Below are 24,191 nucleotides of genomic sequence, written 5' to 3' on the forward strand. Positions count from 1 at the left end.
ACATCTCCTGCATTGGCAGGCGGGGTCTTTAAGATCCACCAATTCCACAGGCAGAATGATTTAGAAGGACTGAGAAAAAATGTTACTATACATTGAGAGTACTCACAAGGCAGCTCTGTCGGCACAGAGTCCAAAAGTCCTTTGGTTTCCAAGATTCCAGTGTCTAAGGTTGCCCAGATGACCATCACATCGTCAGACTAACTCCTAAAAAAAAAAAAAAAAAAATCAGAGAATGGCATAAGCACTTCAATATTGAGATGCATGATAAAAAATGAAAAAAATATCCAACTCTCTCTCTGAAAGACTGGATAGGATACAGCTTTCTGCTGTCCAGGGTGAAATTACTGTTTGCCTTTTCTAAATCTCCAAGGCTTTATTTCAAGCCCTTTTTTAGACAGGGATAGGTTTTCTCATTAAATTACTTCAGATCACCACTAACTCATAACTACCATGCCTGCCTTTATATGTGCCTGCCTTTACATTTTCCTGCAAAAACATCAAAGAGATTCACCTCAGTTCCGTGTATTTGGGACTTCAAAACTAACAATAGCTTGTCTTTAACTTTTTGAGACTTTTCCTTCCACTTTTGGTAGGATAATGAAAAAGTGTGTGTGTATATGTGTATGTTTTTAAAGCAAACTTGAAATTTTTACAGAAATACATTAAGACTCTATTTACATTAAATTTATTCATTTAAAAAATGAAGGAGAATTTTAGTAAGATTTCTGAGCTTAACAACAAATCAGAAAATTTTTTAAAAGATCATCAAAATTTTACCATCAATTCATGCATGTTCTTTGATTATATAGTCCTTAAGACAAGTTTTTGACTTCTCCATCCAATCCCCTTAATTGTAAAAAATAAAAGAGGATGTAGTAATATTTACTACTACTGCATGACTACTAAATTAAGTTAGTTAATATTTGTAAAATGCTAGCACTCATCTCACACACTAATAAAGTGATGCTTAAAACTCTCCAAGCCAGGCTTCAGCAATACGTGAACCATGAACTTCCAGATGTTCAAGCTGGTTTTAAAAAGGCACAGGAACCAGAGATCAAATTACCAACATCCGCTGGGTCATTGAAAAAGCAAGAGAGTTCCAGAAAAACATCTATTTCTGCTTTATTGACTATGCCAAAGCCTTTGACTGTGTGGATCACAATAAACTGTAGAAAATTCTTCAAGAGATGGAAATACCAGACCACCTGACCTGCCTCTTGAGAAGCCTGTATGCAGGTCCGGAAGCAACAGTTAGAACCGGACATGGAACAACAGACTGGTTCCAAATAGGAAAAGGAGTACATCAAGGCTGTATGTTGTCACCCTGCTTATTTAACTTATATGCAGAGTACATCATGAGAAATGCTGGGCTGGAGGAGGAATCAAGATTGCTGGGAGAAATATCAATAACCTCAGATATGCAGATGACACCACCCTTATGGCAGAAAGGGAAGAAGAACTAATAGCCTCTTGATGAAAGTGAAAGAGGATAGTGAAAAAGTTGACTTAAAGCTCAACATTCAGGAAACTAAGATTATGGCATCTTGTCCCATCACTTCATGGCAAATAGATGGGAAAACAGTGGAAACAGTGTCAGACTTTATTTTTTTGGGCTCCAAAATCACTGCAGATGGTGATCGCAGCCATGAAATCAAAAGACGCTTACTCCTTGGAAGGAAAGTTATGACCAACCTAGACAGCATATTAAAAAGCTGAGACATTACTTTGCCAACAAAGGTCCGTCTAGTCAAGGCTATGGTTTTTCCAGTGGTCATGTACGGATGTGAGAGTTGGACTATAAAGACAGCTGAGCGCCAAAGAATTGATGCTTTTGAACTGTGGTGTTGGAGAAGACTCTTGAGAGTCCCTTGGACTGCAAGGAGATCCAATCAGTCCATCCTGAAGGAGATCAGTCCTGGGTGTTCATTGGAAGGACTGATGTTAAATCTGAAACTCCAATACTTTGGCCACCTGATGCGAAGAACTGACTCATTTGAAAAGACCCTGATGCTGGGAGGGATTGAGGGCAGGAGGAGAAGGGGACGACAGAGGATGAGATGGTTGGATGCTATCACCGACTCAATGGACATGGGTTTGGGTGGACTCTGGGAGTTGGTGATGGACAGGCAGGCCTGGCGTGCTGTGGTTCATGGGATCGCAGAGTCGGACACGACTGAGTGACTGAACTGAACTGAGCATGGTATTTGCAACTAAATAAGAAAAGAAGAAGAATGTACTATGAACAATTATTATTATTATTAATAGTTGTCCGTTAAGACAGTGAAAAATGTTAGTTTATATAGATGAATAAATATTAGTTCCTTGTTTATTCCTGACTTGAAAGATATGAGATTTATTCACATATATGTCTTGTCTGTCATATTATTAACAAACATAATTAAGGAACATTGAGATATTATCCAGAAAAATCAGATTGTTTAACAATTAAACAGATTGTTTAACAGAGCATGGCGTAATGCAAAGATTATTGAATATTTCACAAAAGTAAAGACTAAGAGGAGAGAACATAGATAATACAATGTCATTGAGATAGTACTTGCAATGTCACCTGGTTTGACCGGAGAACTTCGACATTGTAGTCTAAAATGGAAGGAATTTCAGGCTGGCAGGCAATCTGCTTACTGTGGAAGTTCCAAGACTATAATAAGCAGATTAGGCACATGTAACTGTCTCATTTAGTAACTATCTTTTGAAAATTTGTCAATTCTACACATGAAGAACTTCCTTATAGTGACAATTAAGTTCATTTGAATTTAGAATCAATATTAAAATATATTTTACAAAACTACTGGTGTTGTTATACCACAATAAGCAAAATTTATATAATAAAGTTAACATGTTTAGGAACATAACATCTTATTACAATTAACTTAATTTTTTGCTTCAGTGACTACCACTGAAAATCCATCATTTTGGATTTAATTTCATGTGTAGACATGATGTATATTGGTATAATTTGATATAATTCATTTTTGTCCACAAATTACATTATTTATCCCCTGCCCCAATAATGTTACTAATATTTGAGAATAATGAAATAAGGAAGGTTTTTTCTTTCCTTTGTATCTTAACTATAAAATTCTTTTAATGGTTTGAGTTTAGAAATTCCCTGATTTTACTCTAGAATATCAGAATAATCTTAATTTATAGGATTTTGTTGTTAAAAATGGGGCAACAAAAGTTTTCTCATTTGCTTTAATGTTCACTTTTACTATTTTTTTTTTTTAAACAGAAGCAAACCACAGGCCTTAAAAGGTAAGTGCTTGTGAGCCTATATGTGTTTAAAAAAAGGACTAATTTGACGGTCATATGATCATATCCATTAAATAAAGAATTTTTTTAAGAGAGTAGTTAAAGTGAAATAAAATGCTTTCTATTTGTTTTGGCATGCTTTTTGACCTTCTGAGTAACATTCACCTTGTATAAAAGTTAGTATATATGACCTTCTGAAACATGCATGTCTAAATCACAGAGAAGTATGACAAAGGTTTTTACTTACTAACAAAAAACTATATTATAGGTCCCTTACTATAAAACCCATGTGCCCCAACCAAGACCCAGTGCAGCCAGTTCAGTTCAGTTCAGTCCCTCAGTAACTGAGCAACTTAGTCGGGACATGTGAGATCTAGTTCCCCAACCAGGAATTGAAGCTGGGTACGCCTACGCTGGGAGCACAGTTCTCTGACTTATTATACTGAAAATCAACACAAATAAGAAATGATGGTCCAGTGGCTAAGACTCCACTCCCAGTGCAGGAGTGCGCAGGTTCAATCCCTGATCGGGGAACTAGATCTCATGTGCCTCAACAAAGACCCAGTGCAGCCAAATAAATATTAAAAAATAAATAAATAACAGGAATTTCTAAGTCCCTGGAAAGTTGTGTTAATGTCTAATCTCTTTTCCAATTATCAGGTAGAAAAATATAATTTTTAATTTTGTAATTTCAGAGGCCATTATTTAGGTAATTAAGTGGCCATACTTTTTAGGAAAAACCAGCAGCTATTTCAGTATTTTAGCATTCCATGGTGTCATGAAGTTCTATGTCCAGAGCATGGTCATCTAATAATAATTAACTTAAATTTGAAACATTTTTTGCAACTAAAATGCATTACCCAGGGTTCATGATCTATTCTAATTCATGAGCAAAACTTAATTAAGACAAATAAAATATAGTTTTATAAAAGTTCTTATTAAAGAGGCTAAGAACTTGTGATGTAGAGGAATAAAATATATTATTCATATTTACACATGGTTGGTTATTCTCTCTTGAGTGATAAAAGTTAAAAAATTACATTAACTAAAATAGGTAATTTTACTGATATATTTGACAGAATGGTCAAGAGAATCTATTTTAGAAAAGAGCAGATAAACCTACTTTCCCAGGAGAGTGTTTTCTCCTTTAACTTAACAGCATCACCCAATTATATTTGTAAATATTCAGTGTTCATTAGGGCTTAGAAAAAGTTCCTTGAATGAATTATTCATAAATACCTCAATAATAATTCCAAACTTTATGCTAGTAGTTAGCATTAGTAATAAAGCAAAAAATAACTGAGAACCCACCTATTATTTTCTTTTAAATCTCTTTCTCCTTTCCTTTCCTCACAAGCGCAGAAAGCATGTTTGTTTTGGAAGCAAATAGCAAATACTACAAAAGGAGAACTTCAAGTGAGAGAGAATGATTGAGGCAAAAATGTAAAATCACATCAGCTGATAAGGGGCTGACTGACCCAAGGTTGAAGAATGCGAGGGCATTAGGACAAAGCTAAAGAATAACAGTCCTTCTGCTGTTAAGTGACAGGCATGAGACTCCACGTCACACTCTTAGATACTCAAAAACAAATCCACTATTTTAAGTTTACACAACCACCAAAGGTGATCTCTGAAAGTCACAGGAGGCAGATTCCCCAAAGCCTTGGAACATACAACCACAGAAACACTATTTATAGCTGCCGTCTGTGGTCACTTTCATGGCCAACTTCAAGAAATTCTATTGTGCTCTTTAACAAGTAGTACAACCCAAAATCGATAAACAAGCACAACAAAATTACATAAGTGGAATTCAAGGAAATGACTTAAACCATCTTAGAATAAACAAAAAGTGAGAAAATAGAAGAACCGAAATTTGTGATTATAGAACTTCAGTAAAAATACTAAAGGCACAATTCTTGTTCATACATCTTTGTTACGGAGATGTATATTATCTGCCCTTCTAATTGAGAAACCAAAGATGAGAGAAACGTCAGTATTAAAAACAAATATAATTTCTTCAAATATTGTACTGAAAATTAACCATGACTGAGGGTGAAGCCAAAACACATTGCAAAAGCATATCTTAATCGGCTTGTCTTATGGGTCATCATACTTAGTTTACCATACTTTTATAATGCAAGTTGAGGCAGCTATGAGGTGGACTGGCATGGGGAACTGTGAAGAAAGCAAAACATACAGCAGTTTTTAGTAGCCTCTGTCTTCCCTAGAGCCAAACTTGTATTTATATTTTATTCTCTGAAACAAAGTGTACACTAGAGCCTTTAGCAACATTATTTTTACGTATGATTAGGATGGACAAATACGCATGGTGCCTTAAACAATGTGCTTCAAAGACCTCCAACTAGATGGAGTGTAATTGACCACAAGGGCACAAGCGGCTGAGGTGTGAACACCCATTATTGGATTTGCACAGAATCCACACTTCCCACAGGCTTCTCCCAGCCTGCACTGGGCATGCCTGACATGAACGCAGATGGTCCCTGGGATGTATGGGACGCCTCTAACGGCTGGTTTCGGCTGGGGGCAGGGGGTGGTGGGCTCCCACATAGCATTGCCTCGTATATGTTGGGTGTTCAGTAGTTATTCGGGGGGAAAATAAACCATCGTTGTTATTGAGATGTCAAAGCCCGGATTGCTGCATAAACATAAAAACAAATTAAACTCAGTGTGAAACTTAGTTTTAAGATGATTTTTCAGCTTCCTAATGCAATTCCAGCAAATGTGTTAGAAAACTACAGAGAGAGAGAGTTTTGTCCCAGGTAAATATAACCTCTGATAGAGATGTCTAAAAGTTAAATGGGCTGCTACAATCCTCTTGATTACTCTAGCATTCCCATTTTATAGAACAGGGAACACTAGGCTTGGAGAAGCCAAGTTTTCAGGATTACACAATGTTAGGGGCAGGAGCCAAGATTCCAACCTCGATTTTGCTCACACTTTCCAAACTACCATAGAGTTAGAAGATATATCTTTCATTAAAAGACCTTGCATGCTTGCATCAAAGAGTGGATGGACCATGTGATGTGTAAAACCACTTCCAAAGCTAAATTATGATGAATTTTTTGAGAAAATCCACTTGATGATGTTGTATCTCCTTTATTTTCTACATGCCACCTTTCTTTTTCATACAGTGTAGAACAAGTAAATCTACAGATCCCATTTAAAGTTCTTGATTTCTATTACAGTTATTGCAGTGCTTAGGTAAGACTATGTTGCTTTTAAATATAGTGATGGAAATTAACATCATTAAGCAAGCATCTGTCCTAATAATCAAAAGATGATGCTGCACAAATCTAAATACTAAATATTAGACAATATTATATTTTTAAGTAAAATATTGTTAAGCAAGTGACAGAATCAGAAGCATAAATCCAGTCATTTTTAATCCAAAACTTGTACTGAATTGACTGACTGACAAGGTATGTCTGTTACTCAACACCTACAGAACTTTGAACAGTGCCACACTCACTTATTCAAATATTAATGTGGTTGAAGTCAGATCACTGCACTCTTTGGAATCAAAATAGTGAAATACCTTTAAACCAAAGCTCTATTTACAAATTTGAAGCCATCCAATTCTACAATGCCTCTGTCTCCCATCCTCTCAAGCCCTCAATAAACTGTTTCCTCTAGACCCTAATCCTCTGTCTCAGCCTCTTGCTCACACAGCTACACTGCTATGCATTTTTTTCTTTTTGGTTCATACTCTCCACCCTACCACACTCCTCTTAATGTCCTTCCTAATATTTTTCACTGAATCCTCTAGAGCTCCCATTTTTTTTTCCAAATTACCTAATTCCTAACCTAGACATTGCACTCTCTCTATGATCTTTTCTCCTTGAAGACATGACTTAGAGTGAGTCCTCTTGAATACTTACTAATTCCATATCTTTAGGTCCAGAACAGAGGCTCAGCACAAACCTGGTTCTACTCTCTCTCTTACCATTACTTTTCAGTTCACACAAGGAAACTTTTCTTCACTTAAGTTCATTTCACCAAGCTATACCATCCAGAAAACTAGGACCTAATATCCTTCAGACCGTTTCTTCAAAATCCATTTTTCTTCACTCCAAAGTCACACCATAATTAATATTCATAATCAATAACCATGCACTACAATCAGTAACCTAGCCAGAGAAACTGGGACCTCCATGTCTACTCTCCTTTAAGTAACTTACAACTTGAAGATAATGGGCACTCTTAATGCTTCTACTACCGAAGTCTTAAACATCGACATTCCAATACCCCATCATTTTCCTCTCCTTCAGACAACACTAAAAACATTATTTCTGTCAATTCTGTCCTGGAATTTCCTTGAAAGTTTCCCCTGTTTTTAGGCTTACATCTTCTCCCAAACTACTGACCCTTTTCTTCTTCTTTTTTTTTAATATTTATTTTTATTTATTTATTTGGCTGTGCAGGGTCTTAGTTGTGGCACACAGAATCTTGATCTTTACTTGCAGAATGTGAACTCTTAGTTGTGGCATGTGGAATCTAGTTCCCCAACAAGGGATCAAACCCCACCTCCCTGCATTAGGAGCTCAGAGTCTTATCTGCTGGACCACCAGAGAAGTCCCAAATTAGCCCTTTTCTAACCTTCATTTCTTTTGTACTCTGCTGCAATGAATGCTTCATTCAAATTCCAGTTCTGCTACTCATTGGTAAAATATCTTGGGAACATTACTTAACAGGATTCTGTTTGTCTTTTAAAAATGAGCATAAAACTTGTACTTCATAGGAAAGGAGGAGATGAATGTGGCAATGTCTATAATGTACTAAGCACAATTCCTAGCACATCAAGTACTCAATAAATATTAACATCACCTTTAATCATCAATGTTCTCAGGTCATTCACATCTTTGTCTTCTGGCAACAAGAAGCCTGGGACTTCTAAACTCAAAATGGGCACTGCAATTACAGTACCAAGTAGAGTTTTAAAAAACATGAATTAACCTCACAAGTTGATGCCAATATACATTCATAGATTTCACCTGTTAACAGGGCTCTCAATGGCTTTCCCGTAAGCTTTTTTCATATCTCTTGGTACGTTCCTCTCCTTTCCGATATGGTTCTAAACATCTTCCTTTCCCCTCAAGTTTCCCAACCACCCTGTCATCTGTCAATCTGTGGCTGACCAGGTTTCTTATTTGCAAAGAAAATGAAAACCATCAGACCAGGCATGAAATGCCATAAATATGTTCTTATCTGTGCACACTTCTGGATCCCCTGTGAGTCCTTCATTCATTCCCTCCTGCCCTGGTAGTAGAGGTAAGTCCCTTCCTGGTCATCGAATAGGCCCTCCCCTAATACACGGTAAGTTCTTCCTGTCTGTGGATGGTTCTGCCCCCTGATTGGACCCCTTCGTTGTCCTCTCCTGTGACTTCTTCCCTTGCACTATATATTCTAACCACACTGACTTCCGTTTTCAGCTCAGCCCATGCTGTTTCGTATCTTCCTTTCCTTAGCAATTGCCAGTGCCTATCAAGGAATCCTTTTCTCACCTTTCTATTAGCAAAGTTCCTATTTATTCTTCAAGACCCAACTTAACAATTCCTCTTTTGTGAGAGGAGGGAAGAAAGACAAGAGAGAGAACACAGAAAAGCATTGACAGGAGGAGGAACTCCCAGGAAAGGTGGTAATAGAGAAGCCTCACGGTATCTCACAATAGAGTTGATAGATGATAATGAGTTTCAATTATGACATTGGATTTCTTGCTTTCTTCTGTCTTTAACACATATTTCCACTTATTTCATGAAAAACATTTCAATGGCTCTCTGACAGCTAATAAATAGAGTCCTCAGCCTTTCAAATTTACAGATAATTACAAAAATATCTTCAACTGTCAGGAAATCACCAGATTTCCAATGGTTTATGAATAGACTTTGAAAGGAAAGGGCAGAAGGAAAAATCAAACTAAACACACATTTGTTGGTGAGAAACTTTAAAAAAAAAAAAACAACAGAAATCAGTGACTTTGATTTTTCTGCAATTTTCTCAAATTCCTTAAGCACCAGGTTCTTATAACATTACTATAATACAACCCTAAGGTAATGTCTGAAACTGAAATTTAGGCTGTCATAAGCTTTGAATTACAATAAAGCGAGGACCTAAGTTGTTATTAACATCTGGTTAAGTTTCACATTTTTCTTTTTTTTGCTTTGATTTGCTTGCCTTTTAAAAATGTTTTTGGTTGTTTATTTTGGCCATTCAGCTTTATTAGGTGCTAAAAGATATAAATTTTCCTATTTTACTGCTATTTAGATTTTATGCCAAATGTTAGCAATATATGAAGCCAAATATTCAAACTTAACAAATACCTTCTCAATATTTCTATTTCAAAATCTCCCACATGCTTGGAGTTGCAGCAGGATGGATACTGCTTTCTAAAGGGCAGTGCAATAGTCAACTTCATGGATATTTATTATTTTTTGTGAACAGATGTAGGTCATTGCAGAGAGAGCTCCAAAGTCACCTTCTAAAGTTGAAATACACATGTGAAATTTGGTAAAGTTTCAAAACCTGTTAGGTATACCATCACAGTTTTCTTCAATTCACCAAAATTCCCTTCGTGCTGTGGAAAGGCTGCTGGAACACCAGTGTTTTCAGACTGTTCGGCTTGATTACACTGCTGTGGTACCACTTATCTAGAGCTATTTTAAGCATCTTCTTGGGTTACAGTAAGCTATATTGTAAATCTAATTACATTTGCCCACAGGAAAGTTAAGTACATGTGAACCCTGCTCTGTAATCTACTTAACAAAAGGCACTGTATTTTTCTTCATAGCATTTATCAAAATTGTTATTACATAGCTATTTATATTTCTAAATGCCTTTCTCTTCCACTGTAAATTTCAAAAGGGCACTGAGCATGTTGTATACACAGCACTTTTGCTCAGTGTCTAGAGGGTCAATGAATGTTGGATGAATGAATGAATGAGCGATGACATAAGAGATAACTGAATTATATACATTTATGCTTGACACTTTAAACTCATGCTGAAAATGTGTACATACTTCAGAGACTCACTGGGATATATTACAGTGTAGTGCAACAAAGCACAAATTTTCAACTAAAATGGAATGGATTTGGGACTTCCCTGGTAGTCTAGTGGTTAAGACCCCACACTCCTGCATGAGGAACAGGTTCAGTCCCCCGTCAGAGAGCTAGACCTTGTGTGCCATAATGAAGACCCCACAACTAAGACCTGGCAGTCAAAAAAAAAAAAGAATAGAATAGAAAAATAAAACAAATAAAAAAACTTTTTAAATGGAATGAATTTAATGTCAGATCTGGCATTTAATAAGTTGTGTGATCAAAGAAAAGTGAAATAACCTCTCTAACCCTCTGCTTACTCATCTGTAAAATGTGAACAATTGCAGTGGATTAAATATTAAAGATAATGCATTCAAAAGCATGCAGCACAGTCATGGCATGGAGCAAAGTCTTAATGTGGTAGGTATTATCACTTATTAATATTTTATGTAGCTTTTAAGTGAATTATATAAATCTAAATTATCCAAGGGCTTTTAAAAATTGACAACATAAATCTAGTGTGAGCATATGCTAGCAGTGATAACTCATCAATAATTTACAATAATAAAATGAATTTTCCAACACTTTCGTGTCTATTTTTCCAATTTTAAACAAGTTCTTTTCAATTAAATTTCATCATTCTTTACTCTGTACACTCCTTACAAATCCTTCACAAATCCTTCTCTGATGGTCTTCATAACAACAATCTGAATTCATCAGTTCAATTCTCTCACCTAGATTGAATACTCTTCCCTAAGCAACTTTCATTTCATTATTGTCCCTATATTGTCCCTGTATTTTATAACTTCAACCATTATCACAGTGGAAAAAGTAATCATTGCTGAAGTGAATTCTCCCTTCTGGACTATACTTTCTTCAAGGCTCTAATTTCCGCACAAAGAATTGGATCCAATCTAAATCTTTAATTTTTATTCATCCCTTTATGAGCATATACTGAGCATGATCTATTCTCGTCTATGATAGATCTATGATCTACTCTATGTTGAAGAGCTAACATATAAGGTGATAGTGTTAGGAGGCAGGGTCTTCGGGAGGTGATTAGGGATGGGATGCATATGTGCCTGCATGCCCCAGTTGTGTCTGACTCTTTGTGACCCATGGACTGTAGCCCACCAGGCTCCTCTGTCCATGGAATTTTCCAGACAAAAGTACTGGAGTGGGTTGCCATTTTCTACTCCAGGGGATCTTCCTGACCCAGGGTTCGAACCTGCATCCCTTCCATCTCCTGTGTTGGCAGGCATATTCTTTACCAATGGTGCCACCTGGAAAGCCCCAGGAATGGGATTAAGGTCCTTATAAAAGGGACTTCGGAAAACTAACTCATTCCCTCAACATGTGAGGATACAAGGAATCAGCAGTCTGAAAGAGGGCCCTCACCTGACCCTGTTGCACCCTGATCTCAGACTTCCAGCCTCCAGAACTGTAAAAGACAAATTTCTGTTGTTTACAAGCTGCCCAGCCTGTAGTATCTGGTTACAGCCACCCAAAAGATCTTCGGTAATCCACATGGTAGACACGGCTCTACATGACAGACACTGGGCTGGGTTAGACGGCTACAAAAGAGAGCGCAAGAGAGTCTCTGGTATCAAAGAGCTCACAGACTAAACAGGGGATGCAAAACTAGAAACAAATAATCATGCAAATTGTGATAAGGGAAATACTGTGCTCCTGGCTTCATGAAAACACAGAAATAACCATGTGAGTGGCTTTATGGTAACTAAACAGTTTCAGGTAAGTAAGCACATGGACAGAATCCTAGAGAAAGCAACGTTTCTTAAAGGATAAGAAGGAATCAGTGAACTAAAAAGGCAAAAGGAAGGCACTCCATGTCCAAGAGTTGGTATGAAGCACAGAAACAAGTAACAGTGTAGTCATACAGGAAACACTAAGACAGCAAATTTATCTTGCAACTCTTGTAAGATCAATTCATAAAGTATGATTCCAGCACTAAAATGCATAGGAAAGGCTGTCTATTAGATTGTGTCTGCTGCTGCTGCTGCTAAGTCACTTCAGTCGTGTCCGACTCTGTGCGACCCCATAGACGGCAGCCCACCAGGCTCCCCCGTCCCTGGGATTCTCCAGGCAAGAACACTGGAGTGGGGTGCCATTGCCTTCTCCAATGCAGGAAAGTGAAAAGTGAGAGTGAAGTCGCTCAGTCGTGTCCGACTCTTCGCGACCCCATGGACTGCAGCCCACCAGGCTGCTCCGTCCATGGGATTTTCCAGGCAAGAGCACTGGAGTGGGCTGCCATCGCCTTCTCCGTAGATTGTGTCTAAGTTAAAATAAATTACGGTTACAATTTAAAACATCTGTAAATTCAAACTTTTTTTCTTTATACCATTTAAAGTAATAATAGGAAATATCTGTTTGGTCAGATTTTATTCAGTACTTCAGGTCACCTGGAGAGACTATTGATATTCCAAAATGGTGAACTATTAGCATTACTGCAGATCTTCCCACCAAACAAAACTCCAAACTGCCTTTATTAGTGCCATCTAGGAAAAGGCCAGAAAGGCTCTCTATAAAGAGAAGCTGACACACATTGGAAGGCACAATCAATAATAGTTTATTAAGCCCTAGGTTGTAGGAAAGCACTGGAATTGGCTCCCTCTTCTCACAAATGGACAAAGTAAGGACCAGCGATAACCGATAATGTTCAGTGACTCTCCCCAAATCAAAAGCACCCATGCTAAAATGACTCACAGGGATAAAAGTAGAAAAGTCATAAAAGGAACATTTGGGGGGGATAAAAAAGACTAACTTTGTCTCTATTCTCACATCTGTATAATATGAGCCCTAGAAACTATTGCCCAGCTATAGAATAAATCTATTCTATCAAAAATATTCCTTTTTAATATAAGTTTTGCATCCCATTAGGACAGGGACTTCACTTTCGTTCGTCACATTTTCCCCACCTCAAGCCAAGTAAGTTCTAAGAAATATTTTTGAATGAATGAATAATGCATGAATGCATGTTGTATAGAAGACTATACTCAGGAGAATTTGGCAGCAAATCAACACACAATGTTTCTGTCCTAGTAGGGGATACAAGCAGACAAATTTAAAAGATTGCTTTGTATGAAGCAATTTTTGTTTAAAGTATCATAGGAATAAGGGGTTGGGAGAAATGGTTCCTTTAGCTAATGTGATTAGAGGGAAGGCCTCTGCAATGGAAAAGGTAGGTACAATATACAGATTTACTTAATATTTTGGATTTGCTATTTCAAGGTATTAACATATCCTGGCAACTACCACAGTTCCAATTTAAAGGCCGAGAAAAAGCTTAATGAGTTTATACAAGATTGTTTCAGGTAATATGTATGTATATCAATCTACCTTTAAACAATGCAGAGGGGTTAGGTACACTGAGGCTTCGTGTGACTGAAAATCCCAGTATAACCTATCAGCCTCTATATCCCAAGTTCCTCTGTATTGGAGATTTTCCATATCCACAGAGTCAACCAACCAGAGACTGTGTAGTGCTCTAGTATGTATTTATTGAAAAAAATCCCTCTACAAGTCGACTAGAGCAGTTCAAACATCTATTATTCAAGAATCAACTGCACACACATATATTTAGATATGTGTGTATAGATATTACTAAAAAAATGTCTGTACAAATGTTGCCCTGAATGTTTTATTCAACTAGAAATCATTTTAGACTTCTCAATTTGCCCATGTAAGTCATTTTTCATACACACAGCTCCTCACAAGAAAACCTGTACAACATTAATTTAAAGATTTCTGAGGAGACTATGCTTAAGCACCAAAATATTCTTTAAAAAAATGTTTTTTGAGAAGACATTTAGAACATCAGGCTCTTTATTAGGTTGCCAAGATGAAAGGTGAGTATTTTCAGTTGTTAAATACAGGAAGCACTTGTGTTTGATAGAGGCTGCCAATGACTTTCATTATATCTGTCAGTTAAATGGTAAAAAAGAAAAAACAATCATTGAAATAAATCCTACACAATTGCAAACATTTGGCATGATAAGTAGTTTTAGTAGCCAATGGTGGCATGGATCCTCATGTTATTTGGGTAGATAGAACCCAAGAATATTTCAGAGAAAGCACTATGTTATTTTCAGAATTTCAGTTATTTAATTTCTTGTAGCAAATAGAACAGTCTCAGTGTTTGGAAAAATGAAATTCTCAAGACTTTTTTTTTTTTTTTTGGCTGCACTGGGTCTTAGTTGCAGCATGGGGATCTTTAATTGCAGCATGCCAACTCTTAGCTGAGGCATGTGGGATCTAGGTCCCTGACCAAGGATTGAACCCAGATCCCCTGCGCGGGGAGCATGGAGTCTTGGTGACTGTACTACCAGGGAAGTCCCCCAAAAATGAAATTCTAAGATTTCTTTTCTGCAGAGTGCAAAGTTCAAGTTAATATGATATTATTTCAAATGACAAAAAAGGGACATTCGCCAAAATTTAAATAGAATGTTATCAATTACAATCATGAAATCCACTCTCCCCCAAAAGTCAAATATTAAAAACAGAGTAAATCACAAATTTCCTTGTGGTCTGCTTACACATTTTATAAGTCTAATGCCTCTTTTCTTTCTAATGGTATTTCTGAGTTTCCATATATGTGCTTGCATGCTCAGTCATATCTGACTCTGCAACCCCATGGACTGTAGCCCACCAGGCTCCTCTGTCCATGGGATTCTCCAGGCAAGAATACAGAAGTGGGTTACCCCTTCCTCCTCTAGAGGATCTTCCCAACCCAGGGATCAAACCGGTGTCTCTTGCGGGCTCCTGCAATGGCAGGCAGATTCTTACCACCTGAGCCACTTGAGTTTCCTTATAAGCATTTAAATTTGGCACGAGGCTGAAAAATGGGTTAGCATCTGTTGATGATGCTCTAAGTAGGGATATGAATTGTGAGCCCCTGATGAGAATGAGCCAGTGACAATGACTGCCATTCTTTGCTAGCAACTACATCTTTTCCTACGTCACTTTGGCTATGCAGTATGGTTTCCACATCCTCCCTCTCATAGAGAGTTTGTGTTGTAGTGTTAGGTTATCTTTGTGTTTGTTTTATTACATATAGACAATAATATCTGTAAGAACATTATAAGAAGAGGATTAGGACAGAAGCACAATAATACACTGCAGCAAACACAAACTAATAGAAGAAACTAAAAAACTAATTTCCAGGACAGGGGATGATGAGATCAAAGAAAAATGGTAAGAACTGCAAGAGCGTTATGAAAAAGTAGCTCTCAACTCCTGGACTAAGTCTTAGAAGTGCTACAGAATCTTTGGAAAACAAAATCAGCATGTTTTTAAAGGCTTCAAAGTCAAAGTCCATGAGCCAAAAGGATTATAAAATTTGGTCAGGTGTGTCTTATTGAATTGATACTTCCCAATGATAGATATTAATAAAAACTGCATTGGATTGAGAAATGCAATATCAGTATTTCAAGCTGAAAAAAGAACTATGTTCATTCAGATGATGTCAACAACTAAGGTATAATAATGCAACTCACATGTTAATAGAAAAGATATAGAAATACGAACACATGAAAATATCTTTGCTGTTGTTATAATCTGATATTCATACAAGTACTTAATACTATGTTTCCTATGTTAATTATAAGCAAACACAGCTAAGAGAGATTCTAGTCTACATTTTAGAAACCTATAAACTCTTTTTATAAAAGACTATCATGGAAGAGGTTTTAATATTTATATATGACATAATGAGAAAATATTTAGGTAATGTTTAATTCTAAGACATCCAAGAATTACTTATAGAATGTTTTAAGAATTAAGAGTCAGGATCTGTCTTTTCTTGGGCTAATCACTAACAAGCTATGTGAATTTGGAAAATTTAGTTAACTTTCTTAAAGTCAAATTTTCTTCTGTTCCAAAGTGGAAATATCTCATAGGTCATTGAAATAATAAAATAATATACTACTTGCAGACAGCTTGGCACTTGATAACACATAGTATTATGAATAATATATTTTTTAAAAAATTATTAATCCACTGGAATACAACAAAAAGGAGAGTATTATTTAAAACTTCATATATATTTTTAAACATTTTTCCTCCAGGGACTTCCCTGGTGGTCCAGTGGTTAAGAATCTGCCTGCCAATGCAGGGTAGACAGGTTTGATCTCTGGTTGGGGGAGATTACATATGCCTCTGGGCAACAACTCCTGAACCCACACTCCTATTTTCTACCACACAAGAGAAGCCTGTGCTTCACCACCAGAGAAGCCACCGCAATGAAAAGCTTGCACACCACAACTAGAGTGTAAGCCCTGGTCACCACAACCAGAGAAAGTTCGCATGCAGGAACAAAGACCCACTGCAGCCAATAAATAAATAGATGATGATAGATAGATAGACAATAGATAAAGAAAAATTTTTTTACATATTACTTATAAAAAAATTCTTCCTCTGTCCAGAATTGTAGTTCCTATAAAAAAAGAATCACAAGATTGGAAAATAATGGCAACTTTAAAAAAAGGCAGTGACTATTTCTATTTATAGGGGAATGCTAAGACAGGAAGGAGGAGGAAATGGAGAGAGAGAATGATAAAAGATCAGGAAGGCAAAGAGGAAGAAATGACTAGTCACTATAAAATATCAGATTATTATTGTATCCAAAGTATTTGTGGAATAAAATCCTCTTGTTCCCAAATGCATTCTGTTAATGACCTTTGAGCATGAGATATTTATGCAGGGTTCTACAGATTACGGATTAACATTTTATGGGACCCTAAATTTATGCATTTTAAACAATTTCTGTGACACATTTCCTCCTTTGTCTTCCAATGCGCACACAAAAGCAGCAGGATGGGGACTGCTTCTGTCACTAAGGGAAAACTGAGGTTGAAACAAAGATAACCTTTCTACTAAGACTAAGCCAGAAAAGACTATTAATAGATTTACAGTTGAGTGGTATGGCTGGGTCATAGTTTCTTAATACTCAGAAGGTGGAAGCTGACTATTCCTAACTATGGTCTCCATTTTCTACATAAAGTCATGAGCAAAGAGGTCAGGGGTACTTGACTTGTACAGACCCATTTTGGAAATAGGAACAAAATTTTCTAAGTTGTTTGAAATCAGCAATTATTTTCTCATAATCTACATATTCTCTGAAAAAATAATGTATCAAGTCTATGCACTCAAGGAGTAATATTTGGATTAACCTAGGGTGTCTGGTGCTACATGAAGCTGAAATCTCTCTTAAATCCATGTAATCAAATTCATAATATAATACATATCCAAAGTGGGTACTACCTGTTAAGTTTATTAAGCAGAGACACCATTAGACTGTAGAGGTCTATGTGCTATGGAGGTCTATGTAAACACACCAAAATCTAAGCCTGTGTCTCACAGTTATAAAATCAAAACACCAAAGACAACCCATCAGAAACTGCCAACTAGGCTTTAAGCTGTAAGCAGGCGATAATTTCCTTACTTTGCTTCTGCTTTTTCTCTATAAAAGTTTCTCCCCAGGTTCCTTTTGGTGGAGCTGTCTTAACCACTTCCAGTTTGGTGCTAATTCCAATAGTTTGTTTGCTCAAATTCCTAAGAATTTTGATATGTCTCAGTTTATCTTTTAACTTTTCTGTTGTAACTTCAGCTGAATCTCCTGAGTACCCCTATAATTCTGAAAGTAACAATGAAAAAAAAAAGAAAGTGTTAGTCACTTAATCATGTCCAACTCTTTGAAACCCCATGGACCTGGTCAGGATCCTCTGTCCATGGAATTCTCTAGGCAAGAATACAGGAGTGGGTAGCCATTCACTTCTCCAGGGGATCTTCCTGACCCAAGGATCGAACCCGGGTTTCATGCATTCCAAGCAGATTCTTTACCACCTAAGCCACCAAGGAAGCCCCAAAGTAACAATATCCTGCAATAAATCCCTTTATTGTACATATATTTTGTCACCAAATATAAGAGATGCACATAGTCTAAATATCCTGTAGAGTAACTTAATCATAAGAGGCCTGGAAAAATTTTGTTCCATATATTAGCAAAAAGAGAATGATTAACCTCATATTTCAATAATGAAGATTTTCTAAATTAAAGTTTTTCCTCTTTGTTTCTCAATATTAATGCTAGGGAAAATAAGTTCATTTGAGGAAAAAGGAAGTATTCATGTTTAATTTCTTGGAAATAACATAATTCTATATAGTCTTAATTTAGAAATTATACAGTTTTGATCATTTTACCTCATGGCCTCATGAAGCTTGAGCTTCATTTATTTAAAAATTGTTTAAGCAATTTTTAATAGAAAAAAATAAATTAAGAAAAACAAAACCCACATTCAGCACACCCTACACATTGTTAAAAAAGTAAGGGCTTTTTGATTGAAATTTGTGAAGTAATTGTTTAAAAATTTAAATATATACTGATGTTGAAGCTGAAACTCCAATACTTTGGCCACCTGATGCAAAGAGCTGACTCATTTGAAAAGACCCTGATGCTGGGAAAGATTGAGGGCTGGAGGAGAAGGGGACAACAGAGGATGAGAATGTTGGATGGCATCACCAACTAGATGGACATGAGTTTGGGTAGACTCCGGGAGTTGGTAAAGGACAGGGAGGCCTAGCATGCTGCAGTCCATGGGGTCGCAAAGAGTCGGACCTGAATGAGCAACTAAACTGAACTGAAACTGAAGATATAAAGTATGAACTTAGGGTAAATCTTTCTGAGTAACACTGATTTCAAGTATGTCATTATTATCGTATATAACTAGAACAGGAATGTTTGAGAGTTCAGAAGTTTCTCAGTTTGGTATATATACTTCCTATCTCAGAAGAAGGATATAGTGATACACCACTGAGAAATTCACCACCTTAAATATCTGGAAATTCTAAAGGATTTGCTCAGGGAAATATTTTTTTCTGATGGAAAGATGAATCAAGTCACAAACATTCCCTTTGCCATTTCTGGATTACACAGTCTTTAGTTGCCATATCCACAAAATTAGACACCATCTGAAGTGTAGGTATGTTTCAGGAAATTATAACACAACTCCTTGCAAACTCTTCATGGAATTTTCTATTGTATATCTGACACTTGGATTTTCAACTGTAAAATGAGTTTCAAACTGATGAAAAATGCATGAATTTATTTCTAGAGTATTAAGTGAAAAAGTGGTGTGCAAGAAATTAATTAGTAAAGTAAAGGACACTTTCATATTCTCTAATGGTAAAAGTATTAGACTGTGCTCTCGTTTATTGCGCTGTATGATTTGTAATCTGTTCTACCACAAGCTCACTTTGTATATAAAACCAAGGAATTTGTTTCAGCTGGATTGCCAGTGGAAAGAGAATTGAGGAAATAAGTCACAAAGGCAATGTTAATAAGGGGCAGAATTTCGAGCTCTGATAGTACATTTTGTACCTGGATATAGCAGAGAACTTTCCAATTAGAGCCAACAAGTAGAAAGCTGATAACTCCAAGATGAGATTTATAGGAAGAGGTCAGCAGCCTATAATGAGAATTTGGAGCACATACATCCAGCTTTAACACCTTTAGTATAAGTATAGCTTCTAATGGCAAAAGCTAATGGCTCCATGACAATAATAAATAATAGTGAGAGAATATTCTAGCCTCAGGCCTCAGATAGGAAACTCGGGTGGCATTATACGATTTTCACTAACACTAGCTGAAGGAGAGTTCTAAAGAGGTAGTTTCATTCCCAGAGAGCATCAGCTACACTAGAATTTGGGAAATCACAATAGGTAAGGAACAATCTTTCAGCTGAATCCCATCCTTTCCTCAAAGGAATTTACATTTAGGCTTGTCCTCACAAGGAAGAAGGAAGGAAGGAAAGGATGGAAGGAGGGAGGAAGGGAGGGAATCACTCCTCATATTCCCATCCCTCATTGTATACCATTCAATAAAAATTTAACAGGAAATAATACTGCAAAGCATCAGAACTCACTTTGAGTGTGTTCCTACCAAGACACTCCTGAAGCACCCGTAATGTGTACAGTGTGTATGGGATACCTGGAGTTGTGCCCTGCACGACCTACAAGGTCATTTACATGCAGCCCTGAAGTAACAGTTAAGAACATGCACTCAAGAGTTGGCAGATCTGGGATCAAGTGATCCTAACCCTGTGACTGTGGGCAAGTTAAAGAAACCGGCGAGGTTTAGTTTCCACATCCATGAAGTGGAGATAAGAATATGAACCACCACCAAAGGTTACTGGAACAATAAACGCAAATACCACACACAGAACACTGCCTGGCAGATGTGAGTGAGCTTTAACCCTCGTTTAATTTATTATCACCACAGAGCGACTTTCGTGCTAAGTGTCACAAAAGTATACGGAGCTGTGTGCTTGAATATGGTTGAATATGAGGCCCCTGGAATGTTAGGCTTCAAACCCCGTTGCTAAACATTAATTAGCCATATCACTTGTATCTGACCTTTACCATGAAAACACACATAATATGACATGCCTTTGTGATCTCACACTAACCGATAAGGCTAGTAGTCTGCTAGGGTCTAAGTATCTGTAACCTTAGTAACCACGCTGCACAAACTGCACATCCCCAAGCGCACGGCTGCCCCAGAGCCCAGGAAAACAGAATAGAGCAGGGGAGGGTAGAACTGATAATAGCAAATATAAGCACAGTGATGTACTAACCAAGAAGACAGCCTAGTTTTATAAAAAGAAAATAAAGTGCAAGCATGCTGTAGATTTTTTTTTTTTTTTTGAGCATTTGTACAAGGGCCAGGAAAACATAGTTGGAAGTCTCATCATATCAACCCCAAGACTGACAGTGGAGTTATTATTCTTCAGTGCAGCCAGAGGCCTAGAAGTCAGGTAGATTATTAACAGCAGGATGGATCCTTCACCTTTAGGTAACTTTCATACAAACCCTTGTCTCTTCCTAATGCCAATGCCTATCAGCCCGTTAATCACGGCAGCCTCACCCCGCATTCCATCTGTATTTAGTTGCTACCTTTCAGTTGAATCCCATCACACTGCTGGCTGCTCCTCTTGCCATGTGACAAATGAAAAAGAAATATGCTGCTATTCCAGGAAAACTGCAGTGGTTCTGAACCTGGGCGGTTTTGTTTCCCCGAGGATGTCTGGCAATATTTGGAGACTTAGCTGGCTGTCACAGCTGGGAGGGTGCTGCTGGCTTCCAATGGACAGAGGCAGTGCCAGGGCTGTGACAGGCATGGGAGGTGCCCGGCGCTCCAAATTTAAGGAGGCACTTACTCACTCTTAGGGTTATCCACACTCAAGATTAAAGTTCACATGACCCCCGAGAGTGACTGGCCTCCTTAAACACTATGGCCTACCTGCCTCCCTTGCCTCCCTCTAATCCTAGCCCTGGGTTGAGGCCAGGGCTGCCTCTAAACATCCCCCAAAAAGGAATTATCCAGCCCAAAATATCAATAATATTGAGACCAAGAAACCTAGATCAGTTTAAAGAATCTAAAGAAAATCAGGGTTGGAAACAGGATTCCCTCCCTGTTTTCCACTTTAAGTTACAAATTTAAATGCACACTCAGTTAAACCTAACATCTCTAATAGTGAAATAATACCAGATTCTACCATTTAGCTTCAATCTGTTTTATTCCCAGGGCTTCCCAGGTGGTGCTGGTGGTAAAGAATCTGCCTGCTGATGCCTGAGACGTGGGCTCCATCCCTGGGTTGGGAAGATTCCCCTGGAGGAGGGCAGGGCATCCCACTCTAGTATTCCTGCCCAGAGAATCCTCTGAACAGGGGAGCCTGGTGGGCTACAGTCCATGGGGTCGCAAAGAGTCAGACACGACTGAGAAACGCACGCATGCTCGAATTTTACTCCAATCCACATAAACTACAATGAAGGTAAATTAATTCAACCTTCTCCTTCCGGGCCTACGTACTTAGGCCTCAGTCTTGTCTCTGCTACTGTACCTTTCACTCAACCCATTTTCCTCTAAGGCTCAGATGCAAAGCTACCTTCCCATCAACATGAGACTCCTCCCTTCTCAGATCTGTTTCTCTCTTTTGTGTATCTTTCTTTGTACTTAAATTACACTATAATCATTTATTTTTTTTTAATTCTCCCTATCCTTGACCCAACCTCCCCCCCACACACACACAAACATGCAGAAACACACACACACACTCATTTAACCTCCTTACGACCATGAATCAGATTTTTTTTATATATACATATATCCACAAAAACCTCTCTGTAGTAGAGTGCTTTGAGTAAAGTACTTAATGTATGTTTGAAATGAATTAGCGAGGGATTTATATACAATGATATTAATAATGCAGCGTGAACTGTAATATTTCCTGATGATTATCTGAATCTTAACATAACTGCGTTACTAGGCCTTGTTCAATCCGATACCAATCTTCTTCTCCTGGCAGATGTCACCGTCTGTTTGTTTTTCTTTGGTTGTGCTGGGTCTTCATTGCTCCACAGGCTTTTCTTTGGTTGTGGCCAGCGGGGCCACTCTGATCTGGTGCGTAGGTTTCTCCTTGTGGTGGTTTCTGCTGTAGCACAGACTCCAGGGCGTGCCGGCATCAATAGCTGCAATCAAAAGTTGCAGCACATGGGCTCAGCAGTTGCCGCTTACGGGCTCCAGAGCACAGGCTCAACGGTCGTGGTGCAAGGCCTGAGTCGTTTCGCAGCACAAGGGATCCTCCCGGATCAGGGATCAGTGTCTCCGGCACTGGCAGGCAGAGTCTTTACCACTGAGCCACCAAGGAAGCCTCTGTCTCCATCTATTTCAGGTTTGATTTCCCAGAATTTTTGAGGTTTATGTTCAGTAGGTAACTGACTTGACATTTTGCTACAAACAAAAGCTCAGAATGGAATGCATTTTCTTCCCAAAGGCCTATTCTAGCAGCAGAAGAGCTTATGTCTTTGCCTGAGCTATGAGCCTAAACTCAGGAAGAAAATAAATCCAATTCCTAATAACTGTTGAAGAAATAGCCTCGTAGTATATCAAACTCTTCAGGAATCCAAACTGATGCAGCAGGAAAACACATTTCCATCAATCTCTACCTCACCCTCAACCTTAAAGCTAGTCTAAATTTAAAATTTCTAAGTTTGAGTTTTAATCAAAAGTAACCTGACTACCTAAGTAATTAATACATAGTTATAAATATCTCCTGTTTAAAAAGAATAGAGTAAACATACAGTCAAGTCTTCCAGCTACTTGTCCTCAAAACAAATGTATTATATTTTACGTTTTTAAGTATGTGACTTGACAAAAAGGGAACTGAAGGCCTTCCCCTATGGATACCAGGAAACCACTGATTTTAATCATTTAATCCTTTTATGAGAGAATTACCTTAATGTTCAGCACCTGGAAAGGTACAAGTCTAAATTTACAAGTTTATTATGAAGCAGTTATTGTGAAAAAATTATTGACGATTAAACACATGTATATTCCATCAACACAATAACTTTCAAAACTCGAGGTCACAAAGTCTGTTAGGTTTCCTCATGGTGCTAGCTGATTCTATGCTAGTAAGAATCCTTTTCACTGTTCAGTCCACAGCCATCAATTGGGAGAAAGGAGCTGACTTATCTGGAGCACCCCAGTCTGAGCCGAGAAATCTCAATGTGTGTTTCACTCATTACGCAACAACCCTGCTAAGAGAGGTTTCACTACCGGGTTTTTGCAGGTAAGGAAACAGTTTCAAAGAGGTTTGCTAGGTGCCAATAACACTAGTAAACAGTGTTTCTGAAGTGTGATCTTCCAACTATGTCAAAATACTGTTCAATATTACATTTTAATCTATGAAAGGCAGAAAATCTGCTCAGTTTGAGTGTTTCACTAGTTAACCAACATATGCCACTTAATGTTGAACGCCAAGCAAGGACTATGAGCTTCCCTAAG

The 24,191-nt window shown here is 37.7% G+C and overlaps 1 protein-coding gene across 5 annotated transcripts in view; it reads right to left on the reverse strand.

Moving 5' to 3' along the window:
- SLC16A7 (solute carrier family 16 member 7) overlaps nt 1-24,191 on the reverse strand; it is a 180,784-nt gene that overhangs the window by 123,002 nt on the left and 33,591 nt on the right. For 2 of the 5 annotated variants that reach the window (XM_043888498.1, XM_043888476.1), the window contains exon 2: nt 107-204. The gene's annotated coding sequence lies outside the window, so the exon portion shown is untranslated. Of the gene's footprint in view, nt 1-106; nt 205-5,317; nt 5,452-21,298; nt 21,449-24,191 lie in introns of those variants that run through there. The other 3 variants (XM_043888506.1, XM_043888483.1, XM_043888491.1) reach the window with 3 other exon arrangements.

The sequence above is a fragment of the Cervus elaphus genome, chromosome 3 (genome assembly GCF_910594005.1).
Source record: "Cervus elaphus chromosome 3, mCerEla1.1, whole genome shotgun sequence".
Taxonomy (NCBI): Eukaryota; Metazoa; Chordata; class Mammalia; order Artiodactyla; family Cervidae; genus Cervus; species Cervus elaphus.